Below are 14,456 nucleotides of genomic sequence, written 5' to 3'. Positions count from 1 at the left end.
CGCTAAGCTGCCAACTCCGCCATGGTGGTTGGCGGACTTACCGCCCCATTCCGACTTTGGCGGGGCGGTAAGTCCCCAATCCCCATTTACCCTTCCCCATTCCCATTTTTGGCCCCATAGGGCATAATGGGAGTGGGGAAGGCGTTAATTACGCCACCGTAAATAACGGTGGCGTAATTAACAACAAGGTCCCTTAGCGCCATGGATTTTAACGCCTGCTTAAAGCAGGCGTTAAAATCACCATGGCGCTAAGGGAACTCGTACTCAGGCGGTAAGGGGCGGCATGGTTTACGCCGGCGTAAACCCCTTACCGCCTGGGTCCTAATGAGGCCCAATATATTTTGGACAGCTTCTGGCCAGACATGTTTGCCCATAACAGCTCAACATGAAGACACACACAGTTTTTATAAACAACAGATTTTTATTCACATTTAAAACGACAGTTTTTATTCAGAATATATTCACATTAATACAATCAGTCCTGTTATAGATTTCGTAATACATGCGAATACCGTAACAAACACAGTGCATGCCGCTGCTTCGTTAAGCCTACATGGTACACTCTATTGGGCGCTCATTTATATATACTTTATCCCTGCCCATTTGTTTTTTCAATGATGTTTCCAACATCAATCGGACACAGGCGTCTAAACTGCTTCATTTTCAAAAGAGGGTTATTTGCCGCTTCTATAGCCCATAATGTATTAGCTAAGCATCGTTCAGTTCCTGCACCAATCCTTAGCTGTGTCAGTGATTGCGTTAGATGTATCATTTCTACAATGCGTTAAGGGCTCAAAACGAATATATTTTATGTAGCAAATTATCTGTGCAAGATATTTCCAAACATTCTGTAAAAGCTTCGTTTTAAACATGCCCTAGTGATGATGAAGAGGAGCCGTCGTGTCCATATCGGTCTCCATTAGCACAATACATTCCTTACACAGACGGTTTTTCCCCCAGGCTTCTCCTTGTCGTAAGTGTAGCTATTCACAATAGCTGTTTCCCGAATAGCCCATATAAAGCTCAAGAAGCGCTGTATTTTCCAGCTCCCTGCAAAAGCTTTATATCCGGCTTGTAAAACCCACCCTCGGTGTCATTGTAGCCTTAAGCTGGCCCTTTTATTCAGATGTATATCAACCATTCTTGAAATATTTGTCAGCTTTATATAAAATAATATAAAATATAAAGTTTATAGAAACATCATTCAAGTTTTTAACAGAATCTGTGCCAACTTTATATAAGAATAATCTAAAGTTTATATAACTTGACTACATTAGCCCACGCTACAAGGGAAATAGACCCATCCTGGGCTATGTGTGGACTCCTCCAGCCCAAAGGGGGGGGGGACCAACCAGACAGCAGGAAACCCAGGAACTTCCCTCCTCACTTTCCCAAGGAGGGCAGTAATCCCCCAAATGCCGGACCAAATTTCTTTCCCCGGTACCCGCCAAATTTCAACCCCCAAAACAACCCTTCTTTCTTTCCCCACTTTCCTGAGCCCAGACAGCCAAATCCAGGAGAGGGGAGGCCAAGTGTGGAGGGGTACCCAAACTTTCCTAACCAGGGGTATTATGCGAGACGGGATAGCTACCCTTCCCGGGATCAACCCAGGGTAGACCTGAGGACCCCGTTCCAGCCAGAGCGGGTGTCCCAACTAGAGCGCCATGTCCAGAACATGTCGCAGGATCTGGGTCGCATGCTGAGGGCTCAACAGAACCCTCAGATGAGCATGGCGGCTCAGAACTCGTCCAATCCAGGGTCTGGTGCTCCAGAACAATGACGGGGGAAGAACCCAGACAACCCACCGGTTCCCAGGGAGGAGGCACAAGAGGAAGGGGGGTGTAAAGCCTTAGAGGAAGCTTCCTTCCCCACTTGTGGAAAGCCCCTGGAAACCCAGGAACCGGAACCAAAATCTCCTGCCCCCGAAAGTCTGCAAACCAAGGAACAGAGGGTCGGTAGGAGAAATAAAGAGCCTAAAAAGGCCCATTTTGTGGAGGAGGTGCAAATCTTCCAGTTTGAAGGAGAGTGATCCTCAGAGGATCCTGGGAAAAAGATCTTCTCCTTCAGGGGTGGGGGAACTCCTCCCAAAGAAAAATGGGTCTCAAAGAATTCAAATCCAGACTGGGTAGATGTGGGATTGAGTTGAAACCGCCCATCATCAAACCCCAGAATGACCAGCACAAAAATCCCCTGGTTCAAACCCATCCTGGTGACTGCCTCCAAAAAGGGGGGCAGCCCAGAATCAGAACCAGGGGAGCCCAAAACATCCCCCATATCTAGCTGTCACCTTTTTCTTATAGGTTCCCAAGATCCCAAACAGAATCCGGCCCAAATCACCTCTATGTCAGTGTCCAAAGCAAAGCATAACCCACCAGTTGGCCAAACATGCGCATTATCTTTGCCCCCTTGAGGAAAAGGAGTGAAGATTTTATGCCCTGATCCAAATACAGGGGAAATGTACAATTTTGGCACTGGTGGACACTGGATCCCAAGCTATGCTTCTGTCAAAAAGGGCCTTTGATCAGCTGAATTCGGGAAGGTGGAGAAATACCAAATTCCTCTCACCCCTCTTCCTGGACAACTTCAGAATTTTGATGGGAAGGAAATTCCCGTCGAGGGGACTGCGGGTTTAGACATTAAAATTGGGCGACACAAGGTAAAGCACCCAGTCATAGTTGTGACTCCAGAGGGCACACCATGTTTACTAGGGAATGACATCCTGCGTAGATTGTCTCACCTCATAGATTGTGTAAACAAGGTCCTCTGGACCCAGACTAACCAACCAATAAAATTGAAACAGAGTGTCAACCATGTTAGTTTAAATGTCACATGCCACATGGTTGAACAAAAACCTGACCAAATTGAGTTCCACTTCCAGAATAATCAAATCCCAGACGTGACAGTAATTACAGTAGGACAACAAACTGGTGATGGAGAGTCCTCTCTATTTCTGAAAATCAGCCTTCCTTCCAGTCTAAGGTGGCATGCCACACTGGAAGGAAACTCTCTGAAATTCTATTCAAATTCACATCCAGAAAATCCTATTCCTATAGTCCTAAAAGATGAGAAATCAGCTCAAAGCCTGGCTGTCATTCAGAAAATTGGAGACCAGTTGTTCATCCCTATTCAGTTAAATGAGGGGAAGGACTCTGTTCTCGGCCGAGTATGTGTGATGTGGTAAGAGCTTCATCAGCGAGGCCATGTTCCACAAACTCCCAAAAGATCCAGCCATTCCCACATTTAAACTGGTAGACAAATGGGAAATGGACCTGGAAACACCCAATTCCAAACATCTCCTGCCTAGCAGGTGTATGCTAAATATTTCCATAGCCAACAAGAGCATAGTCCATAATTGTTGGGTTGTGCGAGATGTCCCTGCTGCATTTTATTTAGACAGTGACATTCTCAATCGCTTTGCCATTAGTTTGGACCTAATAAACTTCATAGCTTGGTCCCGATTAGCGGGTAATCCCATGGACTTTGATGACCCAGAGAAAGCATTTTGGTTAGCTCAACTGCTGCCATATGCAGTTGAAATTCAGATTGGAGAGGAAGTCACCATCCCAGAACGGACCCAAGAATTCTCACTGAAAGTAAAAATTAAAAGAGGGCAGAAACTGAAAAACCCTGATACCTATATCCACCTCAATGCTGATTTCCAACAGCAAGGGTTGGGAGTAAACCCAACACCACTAGTCAGCACAGAACACAACACCATTCCAATAGAGGTGGATAACAGCGACCTAAAGAGTATCACTCTGGGCGCAGGCACCTTTATTAGAATGGCGGTTGATGACCGACATTTTTCCATATATTTAGGTAATGAACTGTTAGGACCGATCCCGAAGGACTGTTTTGACAGTGATAGCGACGATGACACAACACCAGACAGGATCTTCACCCGGCATGGGGGAATTTCCTGGTGTACTCTTCCTGCCCTTATGGTAAGGAAGATGTGACCTGTGACTTCAGGCGGGATGAGGTGATCTGTCAAGTCCACAAGGACTGCCTTCCCCACCTGAAGCCATTAGTCCAAGTCAATACCCAGCTGGAGGAGGCCGCTGAGATAGCCAAACCAGAAGTCTTTCCGGGCTTCAGGCAGATGGTTGAAGAGAGAGTCAACCCAGCAGATGCCTGTGAGACTCTGGAGCAAAAGTAAAAATTGAAACAAGTTTTCTTAGATTTTCAAGATCTCTTTGCAGTGGACTCATATGACTGTGGTCGCACCGACATTCACACAACAACAATTCCCACGGACCCTGGCATGACTCCAATGTTTGTGAAGTAGTATCGCTTGCATCTCGCATCAATGGAGTCCCTTACTGAAATAATAAAGAACCTTGAGTCCTGTGGGATAATTCGTCCAGTCCACAGCACCTTCAATAATCTGGTGCTGGGGATTTCGAAACCAAACGGCCAGTGGAGACTCTGTGCTGACCTAAGGGAGCTCAACAAACAGGTCCATACTTCCCGTTGGCCTCTTCCCTACATTGACCAAGGGCTGGCCCAGATCCAGAGGTCACAGGTATTCGCTGCAATTGACCTGACCAATGGGTACTGGACTGTACCTGTCAGTAGGAAGGACCAATACAAGCTGGCCTTTACCTTTGGGGGACATCAGTACACTTGGACCCGGACTCCCTTCGGATACATCAACTCCGGCAATGAATTTAACATCTTTCTACATAAGGCCATGCCCGACCTGGGCGAAAGGGGTAACCTGGCCTATGTAGATGATGTTCTAGTCAAAAGCTTAACTGTGGAGGAACACATAGCGGAGATCCGTTGTATTCTGACACAGTTGAGGGCTGCCGGAGCAAAACTCTCCTTTCAAAAGGCACAGTGGTGCAGAACCCATGGCAATTTCTTGGGGCATGAAATAACTCCTCAGGGTCTCTGTCCCCAGGAAAAGAAAGTAGAAGCCCTCCAGAAAATAAAAGACCCCACAACTCTGTGGGAACTAAGGAGCTTCCTTGGACTAACTAATTACAGCAGAAAGTTCATTGATGATTACGCAGAGATCACCAGATCGCTGATCCATCTTTTGAAGGGGGGGGTCAATTGGGAGTGGGGTCCAGAACAAGCCGAGGCAGTAAGACAACTCAAAAGAAGCCTCGCACAAGCGCCTTGCCTAGCTTACCCTGCCAAAAACAAGGAGTTCTTTTTGGAGACAGGGTTCTCAAATACATGCTTGACTGCAGTATTATATCAAAAGCATGACAAGGTCAATAAAGTAATCTCCTACGCGAGTAAGACTTTATCACTTGTGGAGGAAAAATTCAACGATTGTGAGAAGGCACTCCTGGCAACGGTGTGGGCATTGAAGACTTACCACCCGTTTATCCAGGGGGAACACATCATAGTGGAGACTTCACACCAACCTTTGTAATATCTTCAAAGTGACAGAATCCGGGCCGGAAATGTAAGTAATTCCTGAATTACTTCCTGGATTCTGTCAATGCAAGGCTTTCCTGTAGAGGTCAGATATGGCCGAAACAAGAAGAGTCCCCTCACGCAAGGTCTGGCTGACTTGCATGATTGTGCCAGAGAAAACTGTCTCGAGGATGAAAGTCTTAAAATCAAGGACAACATGGAGGCATACCTTAATTCCCCACACAAAATCTATGAAGAAGACCAGTGTGAGGGAATGCCCACTGTCTATGTGGATGGGAGCTCCTACCATGTTGACAACAACGGGGAAAAGGAACTGGTGGCCGGCGTAGGGAATGCATGGGTGAATGATGCCCCAGAACCCTCCGCTGGGTACAAAATCGGTCCCCGAAGTAGTCAAGTAGTAGAGCTGATTGCTGTGCATCAAGCCATACTCACCACTGATTTCCAACACCAACTCCACAAACTGCCATAGTCACAGACTCAGATTATTTACAGACGGGTTCGTGGAGCACCAGGTTAACTGGAAAACCAGAGGCATGCTATGTGCTAATAATAAAGCATTGAAACATGGAAAATTAATACAAAATATCGATGATCTGGTCACCTTGAATGGGATTACCATCTACTGGAAAAAGATCAAGGGTCATTGTAAAGTAGAGGGACCAGACAAAACTGGAAATGATCTAGCTGATCAGCTGCCCAGACAAATGCTCACAATGAACTCTCAATTGCACAATGGAGTAAGGAGACCCCAGATGCTGATTTGATTATGGCTCAAAAAGGGGATCCAATAATTGGTAAGTTTTATCAACACATTGAGGACCCTGAGAACTTTGCCCTGACAGATACCGATTACATTGGGAAAGAGGACCTCAGAGTGTTGATGAAATGTCCAAAAATGTTCCGAATCCAAGACCGTTTGTTGGTGAGGAGATCCATAGCTGGCCATGACCAGTGGGTGGTGTCCACCTCATTCCGAAGCCTGATGCTAAGTCACGTCCATTATGCGGCCACAGCCGGTCATAGGGGGTTTCATACAACACTAGAAATCTTGAGAGAGGTTGCATACTGGGCACATATGGGGCAGGACCTCGACCAATACTTAAAGGGGAGTCTTGTGTGTGCACAATTACAGCCAACATCACTCACACACTGTGCTCCCTGCCAAAGAGGGGGATGACACTGCCTTGGTCAGATTTACAAGTCGCTTTTATCGGGCCCATGATTCGGTCCTCTAGGGGGATCAAGTACATGTTGACCATAACATGCTTGCTCACTAAATGGGTGGAATGTCTCCCGGCCTCAAATTGGAAGGCAGAAACAGCAGCTGCCCTGATGATCAATCACATCTTCTCGTGTTTTGGACTACCCCAAAGGATTGAGTCAGACTGAGGTAGCCACTTCACTAGCGAAGTGATGACAAAGATGTGGGAGATACTTGGGGTCAAAAGGAAACTACACATTGCCTACCAGCTAGGCTCTAGTGGTGAAGTTGAGAGATACAAAAAGACTATTGTGAGCATATTAAAACAATTTGTGGCAGATTCTGGGCCAAGTTGGGACATTCGATTACCTCTTGTCCTGTCTCCATCAGATCTACCCCTTCTTCTGCAAAAACATGTCTCCATTTGAGCTGATGACTGGATGAAGGATGGTGCTACCCTGCTCTACAGAACCAAAGAGCAGACCTTGATAAATGCCTCCACAACTAATGAGTATGTTGAGAATCTGAGAAAACACCTTCAACATGCTTTTGCCTATGCTCAGCGGAATCTAGAAAGATCTGCAGACAGTATGAAGACCCATTACGACCCTAAGACAACGAAAAAAGAATATCAAGTAGGAGACCGGGTATACTTGTACAATTTCCAAAGGAACCAAGCCAGACAGCGCAAATTTCTCCCAAGTTGGCGGGGTCCTTTTGAAATTGTAGACAGAATCTTACCAGTCGCCTACAAAATCTGCATCCCTAAGGGCAGAAATTGTAGACAGAATCTCACCAGTCGCCTACAAAATCTGCATCCCCAAGAGCAGTTTGGCAAAAGGGGAAGACAAGTACATTCCGGCCCCCTAGAAAATTCCAACTGTTAAAACCATTTCACCTGTTAAAATCATTAGGAATTACAGGCAGGGAATATTATAAATTGTATTCAATGTATGCATCTGCCCCACTACATGAATAGTAGTGGAGAAATTTCCATAACCATGCTCTGTTCTGTCTCATAGCACTGGAACCAAGAATTTCTAAGTACCAAAGAGGACCACCCGAGGACCCGGGAGGAAAGACCCAAGGAGCCCGGAGTATCGTGCCACCCAGAACCGGCGAGGAGAACATGTCAATCCAGCACTGATGGGAGAAGCAGGCGACTTTCTCTACCTTGACCATTGAAAGAAAGAACATCCCAATCTCCTGACTTCCCCTTAACGGGCGGTCAAACTCAAATCATGAGGGGGGCTCTGTGGGATGTTTTGACCCACTTTTGCTCTGCCATGCGGCATCACTGTGTTCTGATTGTGCCAAAAATAGTAAAATGGCTGCAAAACCCTTTTGCATGCCAAAACCTCTGAAAATCGTGCTTTGCAACACACAAAAAGATGGCTGCCCAATCTGCCACCCATGTGTCAGTGGTGGAACAGAGATCTTAGTCCTGAAAGATGTCACTGGGATCCACAACATGCGAAAATGGAGTACAGAAGAAAAAAGCAATGCTTTGCTAAAGGAAACCCCAAAATCTTGCTTTAAATCACTTTTTCTTTGTTGCTGCAACTGCAGAATGCCGGTACAAAACACCCTGAAACATACAAAATTCTTGCTTGGTGCTACAATTCACTTCATATAAGAAATCTTTGTGAACTTGCAAGGTCCGGAAAAGCTGAAAGCATAAAGGGATTTCCACAGCAAATGCGGCCTGTCTGTGGATATGTCAAAATCTGGGTGCAGTACCCTGGGCCGCCTGAATGACAGCTGTCAGGGGTCTGCCTGATTAAACTTTAAACATGTATAAACTGAAATCAAATGTTTGCAATCTAAGAGGCCTGTTATTGAATAAGTGTTTAGCTGTGATTTGATCCCACAAGTTTGTTTTATGCTAAGGGAAAATTCAACAGAAGTAAAAATTAAACTAAGCTGGCTAAAGCTATCAAACTGGAATAACATCTTTCCTCACAAAGGCAGGGCCTCTCCCCCCACAAGGAAATCACATCAAAGCGATAATTATAGGGTTTGCAAAGAACCTGGTCTGCAGTGGGGAAGGAAACAATGATAAACTGCAAAGCAGGAAATGCAAAGTGAGAAGACAGTCGTAAATGGCCCTGCCAAGAGCAAACAGGGAGGAGATGCTCCTGAACTGAAAGGAGACAAAAAGAGGCGGACCCAAACAGCTATCTGTGGCTGCACATTCACAAAGAACATTTTGTTTAAAGACTTCTAACTCACCACTTAAAATTGTCAAAATAAAAAAGTAACAGATTTGTGAATCTAAATTTTGGCTACACATTTCAAGAGGTGGCAAAATCGTGTGACATGTTCTGGAAAGAAATGGCAGGAAATGTGATTTTACTCCAAATGTATTTCTGCTAGAAGTATGAAACTCTATACACGTATGCCCATGTTATACGCGCACACTTGCAGAAATTTGCTGATAAATTGGACATTGTGATCCTGATGAAAAGGGCAACATTCTGTTAAAAGCAGACACAATCTCCCACAGCGAAGGGGTTTTGAGGAGTAGCTGCTACACAAAATATGAAATCTGTATATGTGATTGTTATAGAGGTTAGACCTCTGTAAATATGGATTGTGCCAAAAGTAGATTCTGTGTTCAAGGGACTAGGGGTGGATTCTAAGCCTCATAAGCCCACACAATATAGGTGACACACTGTTTTTCTCCTCCTATCAAAGCAGAGAGGAGACCCTGACCAATCACCTGTCAAAAGGGTGAGCTTAGGCTAAACTAGCACACACATACCCTTTATCATAGCATAAATAGAGACAGCAGAGGGCAGATAAGGACAGACAGATTCACTCACTATCCTGATGCTGGCGGAGCACCCTGCTACTGAACTTTACATCTTCCTTGCTCCAGACTCCAGAAAATTGGCAAAGCAGAAAGGCCCATTGCATAGCTGAACCATTTTCAGCTAGGCCTCAAATTCCAGAACCAGAACTCCACAAACCTAAGGGGAACCAAAATACAGACGGGCTGTGCTGTACTGCTTGCCTGCTGAAAATAATTTTCTTCAAAACCAAGAATGGCAGATCCAATCTAATCCTGTGCCGTGCTGTGACCAGAGTGCCTTACAGATCCAATCCAGTCCGGTGCCGTGACCAGAGTGCCTTGACGCTGCCTGATCCGATGTGCCCAGCTGTCTGTCCCAGAACCAGATTCCCTTCCCTGACCAGAATCTTGATGGACCAGAATCCTGACGGTTACGTTTAAAAACATATCTAGTGAGTATCTATAGATAGAACTGTGTCGCTAGCCTATGTACCTTGCTTAGTTAATCCCTATCTTAAACCCATCCTATCTTGTCTTCAGAACCTGATATTGTTAGGAGTATTTTTGAATTGTCTGAACTCTCTATCCGATCCCTCCTATCTTCCTCTTGTACTAGAATTGCCAAAACTATCTCTGCACTGATCTTTTCTCATATTAAAAAGGTGGGACCTCTGCAGGCAGTCATTCTGATCAAGTGGCTGTGTTCCTGTGTGGTATTTGTTTATTCATAGTCATCCTCTAGTGTGAGAAATCCCATTTGTCATTTTAAAAGTGCATTCCTGTTTCCATTCTGGCACCTATCTCGAAAAAACGACCTCCACTAAAACGTCCATAACTTCCTAAATTTTTGTGCCAGAAACAAAATTTCAACTTCTGCTTGTTGCTAACATCCACAGCTTTAGATCGCATCCCAAATCTATACGGTTCTCCTGTTATTGCGATTACCGTGCAGTGAAAGGTTTTCCACTAATTTTCTTTTAGGGAAATTCTGACACGTGTAAAACAGCTTTTGATTGTTTCCGACTTGAACTTTAAGATTTCAAATTGTTTCTTGGCATTAAATCATTGCTTGTGTTTGTGTGCAAATATCCAAAGTGGCTCCCATAAGAATTCATAACAATTTCAGCAATTTAGAACATATTTAGTGTTTTTGCCCAATCCATTCTAAGATAACTTTAAAAACCATTCTGACAGCTTGCCAGTCAATTCTGTTTGAATTCTGCTATTCCTGAATATCTGCTCTCTCCTTCTATCTCTTTGCATTGTCTATTGTGGGTTGAGGGGTGTGCAGGGGAACTAGTAACCACAGTGGCATCTAATCTGAACACACACACAAAAGTATTATTTCTGTGCTGAATTGTTTTGCTCACTATTACTCCTTGTGTATTAAAGAGATTATTCTTTGTTACATCACCCCATTGGTGATTATTGTGTACCCATTAAAACATAGTGTGATTAAATTGTGAATACATAAATAAATATTTTAACTTTGCAAACCAGCCTGATTCCTGGTTCGTTGTGACCGGTAGGGGTTCCAGGAGAGGTGCGTGATATGAGTGGTATATCGTTCAGAATAATTTATTTTTAGACAAAAATAAATAAGGATTTCAGTTGTGCATTACATGCTAGGTGTTGACTTGGATGTGTGCCGGATTAAAATCACTTACAGTGCTGAACAGTGGCCGAGAAGTCTACTCGGCTACATTTCTATACACTCCAATGCTGAAGATTTGCATAACACGTTGCTATGCCACCCACTGACTCTTGTTCCCAAACATTCCCCATCTCTATTTATACTGTGGGGTCCCTCTATCCCACAGCTGCCGGTTGCTCCCTCCTGTGCAGCACCCAAATAACCCTGGGGGGAAATGCATATGCAAGCCCTCCAGACCCCCTGCTCCTTCTGACCAACCACACCTGCCCTACTGGTACTGTCTGGTTCCATAACAGGATTTGGTTTGGGACTGAAGCAGGATGGGTAAGGCAGGGTATTATACCCTACCTAATAAAGGCCCCGGGTGAAGAGTAAAAGAAAAGAGTTGAAAAGTTTGCTTGGCCATGGGGGCGGGAAGCCTCACAGAGTAAGCACTGTGACATGGAAGAACTGGATTAGGAGTGATGAAGATTACCCGTAAGTGTACTCACATGAAACAATAGCCATAATGAAAAGTGTGCATATGTATGCATGACTAGACTTTTTTGAGGACGTTGTCAGGGCTTGGGTTGAGCCAAGCGTGTTCTTATCGTGGGCATGGTGAGAGCATGCCTGGGTGTGTGTAAAACATGGAACGTGCCGGAACGGGCCAGAAAGGTACCCTAATATATAAAATGTCAGCAAAATTCACCTAAAAATGATGCAAACACACATGAGGAACATTTTGAAATGAGAAAGGTGCACCAATGTGCTGTCATTAATGCATTACTGCCCAAAATCTACATTTTATCACAAAAAAAGTACACAGAACGGGCCAGAACGCTACCTTAATATATAAAACGCCAGTGAAACTCACCTGAAAATGAGGCAAACACACATGAAGAACATTCTGAAATGAGAAAGGTGCACCATTATGCGGTCATTAACCTATTATTGGCCAAAATCTACATTTTATCACAAAAAAGTACCCAGAATGGGCTGGTGCGCTACCCTAATATATAAAATGGCCGCAAACATTTTCAGGTGAGTATTGCTGCCGTTTTATATATTATTCACGGCAGCAAAATTCACCTGAAAATGATGCAAACACACATGAAGAACATTTTGAAATGAGAAAGGTACACCAATATGCTGTCATTAACTCATTACTACCCAAAATCTACATTTTATCAAAAAAAGTACCCGACACAGGCCAGAATGCTACCCTAATATATAAAACAGCAGTGAAACTCACCTGAAAATGATGCAAACACGCATGAAGAACATTTTAAAAAGAGTAAGGTGCACCAATATGATGTCATTAACCCATTATTGCCCAAAATCTACATTTTATCACGAAAAAGTAGCCACAGGCCAGAACGCTACACTAATATATAAAACAGCAGCGAAACTCACCTGAAAATGATGCAAACACACATGAAGAACATTTTGAAATGAGAACGATACACCAATATGCTGTCATTAACCCATTACTGCCCAAAACCTACATTTTATCACGAAATAGTACACGGAACGGACCGTAACGCTAGCCTGACATATTAAACTTCAGCGAAACTCGCCTGAAAATGATAAAAACACATATGAAGAACCGTTTGAAATGAGAAAGGTGCACCAATATGCTGTCATTAACCCATTACTGCCAAAATCTACATTTTATCACGAAAAAGTACCGAGAACGGTTCGGAACGGTACCCTAATAAATAAACGGCAGTGAAACTCACCTGAAAATAAGGCAAAAACACATGAAGAACATCTTGAAAAGAGAAAGGTGCACCAATATGCTGTCATTAACCCATTACTGCCCAAAATCTTCGTTTTATCATGAGAAAGTACACAGAACGGGCCGGCACGCTACCCTAATATATAAAATGGCAGCAAATCTCACCTGAAAAGCATGCAAACACACGATGAACATTTTAAAATGAGAAAGGTGCACCAATATGCTGTCATTAACACATTACTGCCATAAATCTACATTTTATCACGAAAAGGTACCCGGAACGGGCCACAACGGTACCCTAATATATAAAACGGCAGCAAAACCCACCTGAAAATGATGCAAACGCACGTGAAGAACCTTTTGAAATGAGAAAGGTGCACCAATATGCTGTCATTAACCCATTACTGCCCAAAGTCTACATTTTATCATGAAAAAGTTCCCAGAAGGGGCCGGAACGCTACCCTAATATATAAAACGGCAGCAAAATTCACCTGAAAATGATGCAAACACACATGAAGAACATTTGGAAATGAGAAAGGTTTAACAATACCTGTCATTAACCGATTACTCACAAACATGGTCTATAATGATGTGTCTACCAGTACCTAGATATATGGAGTACAACTTGTCAGTTAAAGGTATGAGGGTAATCTGTATGGTAGAAGAGCACAGTCTAATCACAGAAGTGCATGAGCATATGGTGGAAGAAGCTGGGTATTTGATGCCAAACCTGGCAAATGATTTTAATGTTATGAGATCTTGTACCGCACACTGGTGCCACTGGTGTAGTCTCTTGGAACACTGGCAGATCTGCAATTTACGGAGTATTGGGGCGGGGGGTTGTTAGTGGGATTGAGAGAGAAAAGAGCAAGAGAGCTTTGATGTACTGTTGGCAGCTTCACTTCGGAGAAAAAGATCACTGAGCATTGGTGCATTTTCGGTTGGTAGCCATCATGTGGTGCTGCGGTATGATTGTGCATGTTTTGGTTTTATGCTGGGTTGGGTGTTGTGAAGTGCATGCAGGTTGTGGTGCGGTAGAGGTATGGTTGTGTCCAGTTCAGAGTTTGCAGGTGAGTATGCAGAATTTGATAGTTTTTAGTATGGTTAGTTAGAAGAAACACATGTCTAACTTACACATTTAGGCTAAATGCAAAATATGGAATGCAGGTAGATATATGATATTAGGTAATGAGTGGTGATGTTTTACTGGAGTACTGTAATGGCTGTACTCCCCGCCCACACCACTCTAACCTTGTCAGTCGCTGTAGATTGTCTACATCAGGCATCCATGGGCTAAGAGGGGCAAACAGGGAGTGGAGCTGCTCTGGAGGGCGCTTCCCTTTGCCTCTAGTCCATAGCCGATGGCTGTTCAGGCAAGGCTGCCCTGGAGCTCTTCAGGATGAGGGAGACGTGACTCTCTCACGGCCCAATCCAGGGGTTGCAGGCGGACCAGGGTGTGCAGGGGGAAGGTCAGAGAGGGACTGGGAAAGGTCCAAACAAGCGGAAAAAAACAAAGATGAAATGAAAGTGGAGTGAGGGGGTCCGGACGAGGAAACACAAGAGATGGGGCGCTCACCAGCAGTGTCTGGTAGGGCTGCGCAAGTGGAATCAAGTGAGTGAGGGATCACATGCAAAGGTAAAGACAACCTTCTCTTCGCTACCTGTTGGGACAAGTGCCTCGCTCAGGATA

This window comes from Ambystoma mexicanum, chromosome 1p (assembly GCF_040938575.1).
Source record: "Ambystoma mexicanum isolate Mex_15411 chromosome 1p, UKY_AmexF1_1, whole genome shotgun sequence".
NCBI lineage: Eukaryota > Metazoa > Chordata > Amphibia > Caudata > Ambystomatidae > Ambystoma > Ambystoma mexicanum.
The sequence above is the reverse complement of the archived record's forward strand: the minus strand, read 5'-3'. Positions refer to the sequence as shown.